This window comes from Gymnodraco acuticeps, unplaced genomic scaffold (assembly GCF_902827175.1).
Source record: "Gymnodraco acuticeps unplaced genomic scaffold, fGymAcu1.1, whole genome shotgun sequence".
NCBI classification, from domain to species: Eukaryota; Metazoa; Chordata; class Actinopteri; order Perciformes; family Bathydraconidae; genus Gymnodraco; species Gymnodraco acuticeps.
Window position 1 is genome coordinate 3,101 of NW_022991718.1, and position 13,178 is coordinate 16,278.

General features: G+C 40.5%; 1 long non-coding RNA gene across 1 annotated transcript; it reads right to left on the minus strand.

Moving 5' to 3' along the window:
• Positions 1–10,107: 10,107 nt before the first annotated feature.
• LOC117534725 lies at positions 10,108–11,204 on the minus strand. The gene is made up of 3 exons (XR_004567310.1): positions 11,081–11,204; positions 10,483–10,622; positions 10,108–10,371 (listed from the first exon to the last, which is right to left on the minus strand). It is a non-coding gene; the product is annotated as an uncharacterized LOC117534725 (long non-coding RNA).
• Positions 11,205–13,178: the final 1,974 nt, after the last annotated feature.

Here is a 13,178-nt window from a genome sequence, read left to right on the forward strand (position 1 = left end):
TTTTTTTACCACAATGTTGGGGGAATTAATGGATAAAATGCACGGATTATGATTATTATTATTCCCACTCCGATCGGGACACTAGGTCCACCGTTTCCCCGCAGCGAGGCTCCCCCCGTTGACAGTTTACGTGGGCTGGGCTGGGTGCAGTGGCGGACTGGCCATCGGGACGAATCCCGATGTGCCGGTACCGAAGTGGGCCGGTCGGATAAATCACTAGCACGTCATCCCCCACTCCCCCCGTTGACAATGTACTAGCGGTACCGAAGTGGGCCGGTCGAGATGATTTTTAGTCCCATTCCACCACTGGCTACATGACCGTATTATCGCCCATATTGACGCACCTAATTCCTAAACTTCTAACAGATACAACATAAACCGATCCTTCAGCCTCATATGAGCTCTCAGACACGTTCAAAATTAAACTGTCATCGCTGTCTGAGCTTGCTGCTGTGTGCGCCATTGTGCGTTTACATGCAGATGCTGGGATCCTGAACAGTGCAGCTGGAGCGCTGTGCCCGCAATGACGTCACACATAATTTGGCGGGACTTGAAGAATCCCCGAGAAGATCCAGAAAATTGTCAACATTGAAGGGCAGATTAATGGTTATCAAAGTACAAATATCCAAAATCAGTTCAGTAACGGTTTTCAAGGGGACAATATTTACTCAAATTGATGGGTTTGGATGATGGGGGAAACTCGTGTCACAGGCTCTTTAAGTGAACGACGGGAGCCGGCTCTCGCCCGCGAACGAGCCATTTTTGCGGAGGGATCTAGATCGGCATGAAGGCACATTATGCAATGTGTAATGTGCACATTATCCCGCTTATTACATGGCCACATTCTCAACAAAGTAACGACATGACTCCCAATATTAATGTAAATGCTTTTATGGATTTAGAAAATGATTTTATTGATTTCAAAAATAGTTTTATGTATTGATTTTAGGGCTGTCAGTCGATTAAAAATATTTAATCGCATGATTGTCCATAGTTAATCGCGATTAATCGCAAATGAATCGCACATTTTTGATCTGTTCTAAATGTACCTTAGAGGAATATTTTTCAAGTTTTTAATACTCTTATCAACATATGAGTGGACAAATATGCTTTATGCTAATGTTTATTATCATTTGAACAATGACAAATATTCTCATGAATATTAAACACAACAACCTCTGAACATTACAAATATTCGCCTCAATTCAACCTGGAACCTCTCTCATACAATAATACAATACAAATGGTGTGTGGTGTGTGTGTGTGTGTGTGTGTGTGTGTGTGTGTGTGTGTGTGTGTGTGTGTGTGTGTGTGAGTGTGTGTGTGTGTGTGTGTGTGTGTGTGTGTGTGTGTGTGTGTGTGTGTGTGTGTGTGTGTGTGTGTGTGTGTGTGTGTGTGTGTGTGTGTTGTGTTGGATCAACACATCCTCACTCCCAGGTCGGCCTATGTTGACGTTATGTCAAGTTCCCTGTCGGCTTTTTCCAACGCAAGGGGGGGGGCCTTAGCGTCCATTTTCAACGCAAGGGGGGGCCCTTAGCGTCCATTTTCAGCTTTCCGGGATGTCCATATGCTTCTATGGACGCTCATGGAAGCACGGCGTTCGTTTGTGTCGACTGCCCTTAAAGGCAATGTGAGCGTCCATTCTCATTGGATAACGGAGAATTGTACACCCGGAAGTAAGTATTCCCCTTACTGTCGATTGATTTTACAGTGATATCTGCACTACTCATCGACTAAAAAACACCAGATTATCCTTGTTAATTACACAACATTGATTGGTTTAAATTGTGTGCAATGCTTTTGTATTTTTCCCCTTCGATTCGGAGAAACAAATGTTTTTTCGGAGTAAAGGATGGCAGAAGACACTACACTACCCTTATGTTTGTTTGTGACCCCTGTTGTTAATTGATAACATTACATTACATTACATTAATTGATAAGCCTGAAACATGCACTTGTTAAGGTTCAGAGGCACATTTTGCAAATATGGCAGTATAGCCATCGATCAGCTTAAGATAAGATATACTTTATTGATCTCAAGTTGGAACATTTGCGTTACATCAGCATGTGTAACGGTTAAATATGCAGTGGTGTTTATTTGTAAATCATTTAGTATAATCACACAAATTCTGTGTTTTATATTCAACAATTCTGTGTTCTTTATTTATTGATTGTTCAATACCTGACAAGGTCGGAGATGAAATATCTACATACATCTTATAAGAGTATAATACATGATGTATAATATCAGTTAAAATAAGTGCTTCAACATAGTTAACATTGCTGGAGGTACGCACAAATATTGATAGATGTCTTGTAATGCACTATTGAGGAACCTGCGACCCAAGTTTTTCATTCAATGCATAACTACACCATAGTTGTGTAGGCCTATATGATATGTCAATAAACCTTAGAAAATCTTGAAATCTTGAAAGGGATGTGCAAAATAGTCATTATATACAGTCTTTAATGAACTATTAGTAGAGAATAACGAGTAATTAATATACTTTATAGGGATCCTATTAATATCTAATGATAAAAATAATGAAATTCAATAACATGCTTTAACCACTAGGTGTCCCTTTATATCAGGTGTGCACCTTTATGGTGTAAATACAGCCTATCTACCAATTGGATCAAATATAAAAGTCAGCCGAATTAGTGTTGATACTGCAAGGAGACGTATTGTGTGAAAAGAAATGTAAGATGTTGTTTAATGGCTGATATATTTATGATCCACGTCACGTTTTCAGTTCCTCATGTTTGTCTAGAAGTCTTCTCATCAGGGCTCTATAAATACAGAACTACGGCAGATATGTAATATTTAATGCAGCCGAACCGTGTATTATAATGCCGTTATGTGATGACTTCCAAAGAGAAAAGCAAGCACACTCGGAATAAAGTATTATTGTATTTTTTTTCTGTTTTCGGTCTGTTTCCGTTATTTGTTAATGACGATGTGCTGTGAGATATGAGACTGGAATTGCACAGGGGAAAATAACGTAGGCTATCTTTAGATGCGGATTTTGTTAAACTAATATGTTTGCGCTGTGGACCAACACTATACATTAACGGGGAAGGGGGTAGCAATAAAGATAACACCATTAAACAGTTACACAACATAACAGAAATAATATCGATAGCAGCGTCCCTAGCAACCACCTTGGTAACAATGAAAACGTTATGGACGCAATTTCCTGAAGTAATCTTCATAATAACTAGCAAACTAAAGATCATGTACATCCACTGCACACATAATCTGAAATAACAACTCATATTTCTCGCATCAAATGACATCAAAACGCATTTTAATGGCCAAACTAACTTTAAAATAGGCATTTTCCATCGAGAATAAAACGAAGTTCGGCCATGTTTTTTTTTTCTTCAGGGAGAAATTTGAAGATCACGTGACGTCAAACAGAGCACATGGTGTAGTCCAAATGATAGCAGGGGATTCTGGGTAGTGAAGTGTCTTCTGCCATCCTTTACTCCGAAAACATATTTGTTTCTCCGAATCGAAGGGGAAAAATACAAAAGCATTGCACACAATTTAAACCAATCAATGTTGTGTAATTAACAAGGATAATCTGGTGTTTTTTAGTCGATGAGTAGTGCAGATATCACTGTAAAATCAATCGACAGTAAGGGGAATACTTACTTCCGGGTGTACAATTCTCCGTTATCCAATGAGAATGGACGCTCACATTGCCTTTAAGGGCAGCCGACACAAACGAATGCCATGCTTCCATGAGCGTCTATAGAAGCATATGGACTACCCGGAAAGCTGAAAATGGACGCTAAGGCCCCCCCCCCTTGCGTTGAAAATGGACGCTAAGGCCCCCCCCCTTGCGTTGGAAAAAGCCGACAGGGGACTTGACATAACGTCAACATAGGCCGACCTGGGAGTGAGGATGTGTTGGTTGGATCGTTGGAGCTGTGTGCAACTCAGGCATATGCTCGAACGGGAGCTGCCTGGACGCTGCAATCATGTTGCGCACTATCCGTGCTGAGTGTGCTGACTGTTCGTACAATGTCCCACTGTCTGGCTTCCTGCATAAAGTCAAGTGCTCGGCAGTTGTGGCGAAATGTCGCTCCTCTGTTTTCATTTAAACAGCTCCATATCCGTTAGCGCAGCTAGCTAGCACCAGATGCTAACAACAACAATGCACGTAAGGTCTCTCTCTCGCTCACTCGGGCCACACATACACACACCCTCCCGGTCCTCCCAACAGCCAGTCGGTGCCTGCCGGAGAGCGTGGAAGTGTGGTCTGCCACAAGCGGGCGGCAGGAGCGGGGCTGTCAGCATCAGCTTGTAGATGGTATTTTAAACTCGATGCGCTCTGAAACTACGGGGCGGCCGAGGAAAAAAAATACACATGCGTTAATCGCGTTAAAATAATTAGTGGCGTTAATTTTTTTTTGCGTTAACGCGTTATTAACGCGTTAACTTGACAGCCCTAATTGATTTACATTGACATGCATCCGCTAAGAAAAGTAGTCCGTTGTTACTGTTTGAACTAACGTAGCAACGGCAGGAACTGCTTCGATAGTGTTTTTGAGGAGATTTTTGATTACAGATTTGAAAACATCGTTGCTTGCTTTAAAAGTAGCACAATTCATTATGTCAAACCTTGGAAAGTATCTAGTGTAACTACTCTGGTCTTGAAAGAACTTTACGTATCGAACTGATGTCCACAATCACGTTTATTCTCTTCTTTGCACAATCATGAAACACCGTGAAAACGTGTTTGCCTAGTAGACCAGCAGTAGAATTACGTTATCACATCGTTGACACTTTTTACCGCCCTTTTACTCTCTCCCAAACACAATATAAACAACCGGGGCAAGAGGTCACATGACTTCCGGAAAGACATTTCTTTTCATTTTTACAAAATAAAACAAAGTTCAAGCATACATTAAACACTCTTCAAAAAAGGACAAAACAATAATAAGGGACCTTTGAGCGTCAGCTACACTCCCACCAAAATTACCTTCAAACACATATGCAGATGTCAATACATATACAATATGATCTTCATCAAATAAATCAATGGTAATTTTCAACTCTTTTCACTTGTTTGTCATTCCCTTAACTCACATATAGAACAGTGCAAGTTCACAATATCATTTACATATTTGAGCAATCAATTTTCATTTACTTAACTAAGGCAACATCAACTTTATTAGCCCCTTAGCCTAACAAGGAAATATATAAGTTTCTAGCAACTGCTTGCTTCCTAACTGCTCTCCATTAGAACAACTAACTTCTGAATAGGTCTTTCAACAACGGATGGCTTGTTGAGGCGTTCACCCTTTTCCCCCAACTGCTGCATCAGAAAAGTGATGAAGTCGACACTCAGTAGCTCACCAAAGTTTGTGAAGCATCTTGGGATCTGAATCTTCTCAAGATTTTCCAGATCATTCATCTAACTCTCCCACCTTAGCTTCACCGCGCTTGGCAGTGGATCATCCGATCCGATTCCACACATCTCTCGCAGAACCCTCTTTCCTTCAAGGATGAATGGAGCTAGAAGGCCATTTGCGAGATCCGGTCCTGGTTCTGGTTGTGTTTCTGCTTTCTCTGCTTTCTCATCCATAAACTTCACACAGCCTTGAATTTAGGATCTCTTTCCAGTTCCCTTTTAAGGTGCTTTGGTCGAATCAAAGCCAGCCTTTTGTTGTCTGGGAGAAGAGCTCGTGCTTTGAATGTAAGAGGCATTTCTAGATGACCCAGCTCGTTTTGCTGGATTCCTTCCTTTAAGATCTGCAGAGAGTGAATATCACCTTGAGATATGCCTTTTTTCCCTGGCCTGGTGTCCGCGAAATTGAACTCCAGCACCTTGATAACCGCTGATGACGTTACAGGTGGCACCTCCCTGACCGATACCCGATGACAAAGTCCAGTCACATCTTGAGAATGAACACGCTGCGATGCACTTCCTACGATGCTCCATCCAAGGTCAGTCTTAATGGCATAGGGCTCGTAATCGCCACCAGTGATGATTTTCCTTGGGGCCAGTGCTCTGGAGCAGTCATAGCCAATCAGTAATCCAACACCGCAATCTATAAGTGGAGGCATCTCTTGAGCTATATCTGCAAGGTGTTTCCATTTGATGGCTGTCTTGCAGGTTGGAATGTGCGCACGTTCAAGTGGAATGGAATCCCTTGTATAAGCTGGAGGCAGATCAATGGATGTATTTGAGGTGAACCCTCTGACTTTGAGTCCACAAACTCTCTGACTCTTTACAATTGAGTCTTTTCCCATCATAGTCGATCATTTTAGTTTTACCGGCTCCATCTCTGTTTGCAGCTTCTCACAAACCTCCTGTTCTACAAAGGTGTGACTGCTTTGGGTGTCCAATAGAGCATACACCAGAGTTTCAGAATTAGGAGTATTTGATGATGAAATCCACACTGGCACGATCATTGATGTGCTCCCACCTTCACCTCCATTCACACAACATGATAGTGAGGATGTATTTCCTTCAAACCTGCTGTGTGTGTAGGGTTTGTCCGCTGAGGAACGCTCTTCATGCAAAGGAGTCGGATGACCCCTCTTGCATATGCCACACATGGCTCTGTTCTTGCAGTCTCTGGAGACATGTCCCTTTCTCAGGCATGCAAAACACAGCCTATTTTCTTGTATGCATTTTCTCTTTTCCTCCACAGTCAATTCCAGTAGCTTTTGGCATTTGAACATGGAATGATTTTCTCCACAGCAAAAACACTCAGTTGTGTTTTGTGTTAGCATGCTCCTTTTCTTTACTTCCTCTGCATCTTCTGACTTGGTTTCTTCTACATTGGTTTCAGCTACAATGCAAGGTGTTTCTGAATCCCCCACGTCGGTGACAAATGTGTTTGATTTTGGCCCTTTTGCTTCTCTTACAGGTATTTCTGCTGAGGGTTTTAGAGCATATGGTGATGACACTGGGTTGCATGCTATACGGGCCTCCTTTGATATGAACCTGGCAAACTCTGCGAAGCTTGGATAATCTTTGCCTAAATCCAGCTGTTCTGTGACATAACGGTTCCACCTTGATGTGAACCAATCATGAAGTTTGGTTAGCATCTTCTGATTTTCTTCACAGTCGTTAAGAACGTGAGGCATAGCGTTGCTGCATGTTTGAAGGAAATCACTAAATTCTCTAAACTTGAGATATTCCTTTCCCCCAATCTTTGGCCATCCGTTGAGTTTCTCTCTGAAGGCTCGCTGCACAACAAAGTAATGACCATATCTGGCATTCAGCCTATCCCATGCTTGTTCATAGGCCTCCTCATCTTTTCTGTAGAAGCTACCTTCAAGGGCAGATTTCGCCCCCCTGCTACGTACTTTTGCAAGTAGAACAGCCTATCTGCAGGGTTAGAGCATCGCCTCTCTATTAGAGCTTTAAAGCTTGCGCTCTACTCAGTGAACTTCAATGGATCACCAAAGAATACAGTGGGTTCTGGGACTGGAAGTCGGGTGAGAGCCATTGCTTCTTGCAACGCCTGTACTAAATGTGCCTCATTTTTAGTCATTTCTTGACTTCCAGAGTGAGAAGAAGATGGGCTAGCCTCATCCTCCACCTCTACCTCTCATTCTTCCTCCTCTCACTCTCACCCACCTCTTCCTCCTCCTCGCACTCTCAGCCCAGCTCTTCATTTACCTCTTCCTCTTGCTTCCATGTTGGCTTCCATTGTTGCTGTAAGAAAGTACTCACCTGTGGTCTTTTTATAGTGCTAACATCCTGATTGATGAGCCAACAATTATGCTCTCAGGTGTTTGGTCAGGTGGAACGTGTTTCTTGATTATTGGTCCGTGTGTGAGGCATTTTGAATATCAGTGTTTTAAACCTGCTCACACGTGACTTTATGTCAGATTCCTGTGTCTTACGTGGAGAAACGTGTGCAGTGGTTTGCAACAAGTGCCATGTTGATTTGCAAATTGTGTGAAAAGCTGAAAACGTGTTTAGAGTTTTGGAGATTTGAGCCGATGTTTTGCTCTTTGAGTGTCAGTTAAAATAATTGTGCTTTATGTATACTTTTAGTGTGTTAGCAATCGAGAAAAACTGTAAACACTGTATCATTCAATATATTACTTAATAATAATTTCCCCTACTGGTATGGCCTGCCGCACCCTGACTCAAGTGGGAGTGAATGATGGGGTGGGAGTGGATACAATTCATAGTGATTTCATGAAAATGTAGCATTTGATGTAATCAAAACAGTGATATGGACGCATTCCTGCTGTTTGATGGAATAAGTGGTCACCTGCGAAAAGACTCTATGAACAAGTGTATTGATTATTCTATGGTTACAGTTTTTCTCGATTGCTAACACCTAAAATTATACATAAAGCACAATTATTTTAACTGACACTCAAAGAACAAAACATCGGCTCAAATCTCCAAAACTCTAAACACGTTTTCAGCTTTTCACACAATTTGCAAATCAACATGGCACTTTTTGCAAACCACTGCACACGTTTCTCCACGTAAGACACAGGAATCTGACATAAAGTCACGTGTGAGCAGGTTTAAAACACTGATATTCAAAAGGCCTCACACATGGACCAATGATCAAGTAACACGTTCCACCTGACCAAACACCTGGTAGCATAATTGTTGGCTCATCAATCTGGATGTTAGCACTATAAAAAGACCACAGGTGAGTACTTTCTTACAGCAACAATGGAAGCCAACATGGAAGCAAGAGGAAGAGCAAGAGGAAGAGGAAGAGGAAGGGCTGGGCTCAGAGTGAAAGGAGGAGGAAGAGGTGGGGTGAGAGTGAGAGGAGGAAGAATGAGAGGTAGAGGTAGAGCTGGAGGGAGAGGACGTGGACAAAGAAGAATACTCTCATGATATATCAGTGCTTATATCTGTTGTGTGAAACGTATTTACTTCATTACTGTAATTGAATTGTTGGCATGTTGCATACTATAACTGTACAACAATCCTGCACAATGTACTGTGGTAACTCACTTTTATGCAACACAGACACTGACCGACCACTATGTCTTTGTTGTTTATCTGAAGGACTGAGAAACAAAGAGGTGCAGGTGGAAAGCCAAGGATGTTCAATGAGGCACAGGCAGCAGCAGTTAAAAACTGGGTTTTGGCAAACAATGCCATCACACTTAGAGAGATCCAAAGCATTCTAACTATGTGCTGAGATGCATGTTGCACAATGTTATTTTTGAATAAAATGTGATTTCTTTCAACAACTCATTTGTATTTCTTCATTTACTGTATTTCTGTAAACTCAAGCAATCTTTCTCTGCAGAACCCTCTATGTACAGAGCACAGCCCATAACAGATGGAAGTGCTTTAGATTACGCTCAGCAGTGTGTAGTTGGGTGGTCAAACCATCTAGTGTTATCAATGAAGTGTGTTATATTTGGTGCTAAAGTTTGCATTTGGTAAGTGTTTATGTAGTTTTGAGTGCAGTTCTTCATTTAACAGGAGAAATTAGGTGTTTTGCACTTTGGGTGTGTGGTTTTGTGAATTGTGTTTAGTGTTCTGAGAAACTGAGCAATTTTTAAAAAAATAGTGTTAGCAATCGAGAAAAACTGTAATATAGGATTTCTGTGCCATAATAGTAAACTCTGAATATTTTGTACAAGCCCCTTAGAGTTTTACATCAAATGCCTTCTGTGTTTTGTTTATAATTTACATTCAGCAACTACTCCTGTGTGCATTTGGCGGTTGAGGATTCCTGTTTGAAAATAGATTGTTTCTGATTGAAAAGCACAGCAAGAAGTTGTCTTTGGTTTTGAATTACAGACATGATACTTGGACCTATTTCAGCTCAAGTACATTCTGTTTATTCAGATGGAACTGACTGATGGATTCATAAACGCAGAGCTTTCAAACACATTTTTGCAAATAGGTAAAGATAAATGGTTTCATACAAAAAGATGACTCCTAACACAAGTTACAGGTAGACTGAGAGTTGTGGAGACCTACATCTTAAGAAATCTGTCAAATTTGGAGATATGCAGTCTATGCACATTTTCATCCACAGCAATAACGTTGAACACAACTATGCAAGTGATAGCCATACAACCGAACAGATGAAGACGCTCACGTTGATTTAAACTCAATTATTTGTATTCATTCTTGACCAGTATTGAACAGCCTACGAAAACCAATTGACAGTGAGACAGTGAAAGTTTCATTTTCAGTGCAGTTAGTGTTACATATACACACGTTATAATGATAACTCTTCAAAGGTTTTACATTCATTCATCGGAGCAGTCCCCGCAGTCTTTGCCCTTGCCTGTCTTCTTGTGGTAGCAGTTGTTGGCAAGAGAAATCACACAACGAGAAAACTCTCTGAAATGGATCTCTCCATCACGTGCCATGCAACCTGCCTGCTTCTCAAATCTTTTAGCTTTGATTTTGTCATGAAAAAAAAATGATATTACTGTTAAAATCATGAAACACACCTGACTAATAAAGAAGAAGAATTTGTCATCATGTGTGAGTATGTTGAGGTTCTTACTTTCATCTCAGCGCATTCAATTTCTTTATCCACCATTGTCATCAGCTCCTCCTTGCTCAAATTGCCATCAGCATCAGAGTACTCCACGTACAACTCCACCATGTTTTTAATGATTTCTTGCAGACGAGACATGGCTGTATCTACGGAAGAGGATTAGGGCAACATACATTTTTTTTTTGTGAGGATTTGAAAAAAAAATGTTTTTTTTTGTTCTGAGAAAAAAGTCAGAATTCTGTCTTTAATCTCAGAATTCTGACCTTTTTCTCTAAACAAAAAAAATATTTTTTTTTTGGGAGAAAAAAAATTCTGACTTTAAAGTCAGAATTCTGAGAAAAAAGTCAGAATTCTGAGAAAAAAGTCAGAATTCTGTCTTTAATCTTAGAATTCTGACTTTAATCTCAGAATTCTGACCTTTTTCTCTAAACAAAAAAAAAAAAATGTTTTCTTCAAATCTTCACAAAAAAAATTGTATGTGGCCCTAATCCTCTTCCGTATGTATCTGTACAAAAAGACAATTCAATATCGAAACAGATGACACTTAATGTATTTGCTTTTACAAAACATACTCACTAATATGTTGCTTTCCAACAGGACTCACCTTAGAGTTGAGGTTCCCAGGTAGAGAGAGTTCACGTCCGTGTCACTAACTTGGTCCCAGATGAGACATATGTTGGACTGAGGGGAAAGCCTACTTTTATAACGGTGTACACACCATGAATGACTAGGCAAAAACACTTGTACACTAATGTATGTTCTCCCAACAAACCAGTTTCACCAGTGTGTTTGTGCAATACTGCATACCGATAGATCATGGGTGTATACATGTTTGTGTTGCTAAGCTTTTGTTGACATTGTCTAACTGTGTGTGCAGTACATTGATGTTCGAAGTGTTTTGGTTACAGGTGGAGCACATTTAAGATTTGTAAAGCCTAACCTATTGTAGAGAAACATCTATAAATGGAAAGCTATTGGGGCGCCCAACCAGTCGATCGACTGGGAATCTCCCCGCGATCGACCGGTCGATCGCGGGGAAATTCCCAGTCGATCGCGAGATGTGTCTAAAAATAGAACAACAATGTTCTGTTTTATCGTTAATGTCCTGTAACATAATCTTCCTGTGCCAGAATAATGCATCAAAGCTTTGTGATTGGCCGGCGTGACCCCATGTGTCGGGGCGTGGCTGGTGGGCAGTGAGCAGTGCACTAGTTCGCTGACGTTGTCCGTGTCAACGGGAGTGATAGTCTTGACACACAAGACCGCAATTATGGCAGAAGCAAAAAAGCCCAAAATATATAATTTTCCCTATTTCAGTGGGAGGATGATTATTTTTGTATCTATTCCAATTCAAAGTCCATCTGTCTCATCTGTAATGCGAGTGTGGCTTTACCGAAGAAGGGTAATTTAGGAACGGCATTTCAAAACAGTGCACAAACGCTACGAGACGGAATTCTCTCCTAATTCTGCCCTACGCTCCCAAAAGGGGAGGGGCCTGAAAGGACAGCTAAATGCACAGCAGTCCATTTTCACCAGGCCCAACAACAAGAGCAAGGCTGCTACCATAGCATCTTATCGTGTCAGTCACGTTCTTGCGAAACACATGAAGTCTTTCAAAGACGGCGAAGTTGTGAAAGAAGCATTCCTGGAGGCTGCCGACGCACTTTTGGGGGACAGTAAAAATAACAGTAGCATTTCAACAGGTTTTTGATATAATACAAAAATAAAGTTAGATACCGTTATTAATCAGCTGTAAGTTTTAGTTTGTTTGAACTTATTCATTATAATTATTGTACAAAATGGTATAAAAATGCAAACATTAAGATCTGTTCTGTTTAAATTGAGTATAGTCTATTATCAATTCAGGTTAAGAAACTAGTGTTGCTTGCATCCTATTTTAAAGGCATTTCTTTTTATAATCTACTAAAATGCAACAAAAAAAGGGTTTGATTCTATTAATTTTGTCTTTTTTATTGCACTTTGGCAGCAGATTGCTTCAGATCTGAGTTGTCTTATTAGTAAGCCTAATTTGAATGGCAAAGAAAGGGTTCAGAGTCTTTTCTTTTTTTTCTGTGTCATATGTGGCAGCACTGTTCAATGTTTCTTGAAAACATTACCCACTGTATGTGACGTGTGAATAAACTCCAACTCTGTATCAACAACACTGTTGTGTAACTTCAGTTAAATACTTGTATGTGTGTAGATTAGAAAAAGGTAAGATAAAGGATCTGCAGTATTTTATGAAGTATTAATCGTACAAAGGTCAGTTTTATACAAGTAGAAGTGTGTATTTACCTGGTAGTAGGCTGTCAGTAATGGCTACGCCTCTCTATTTGGACTGGTAGATCTCGCCAGACTGGCAACTTTGAAAGTGGCTCTCGGTTCAAAAAAGGTTGGGCACCCAGTATCCCTGCCTGAAAATGTCCCCTCCCACTACGAAATAAGCAACGCAACCAATAGTTATGTAATTGTAAACTAAACTTCTACACGACAGAGAAATATAATTATTCCTGACAATAATAGATACTGGTCTCAAGTAACTGATTTGAATCCATGGTAAGGTTTTGATCCTTTTTAAAACCTAAAAGTTATATTATTGGTCATACAGCTTCCCAATTCTCATCAATTTTGTCATTATCAGTTGTTGTTTCAATTTTTTTTTAATTCAGAACACGCAACATATATTGCCTGTCAGCCCGACC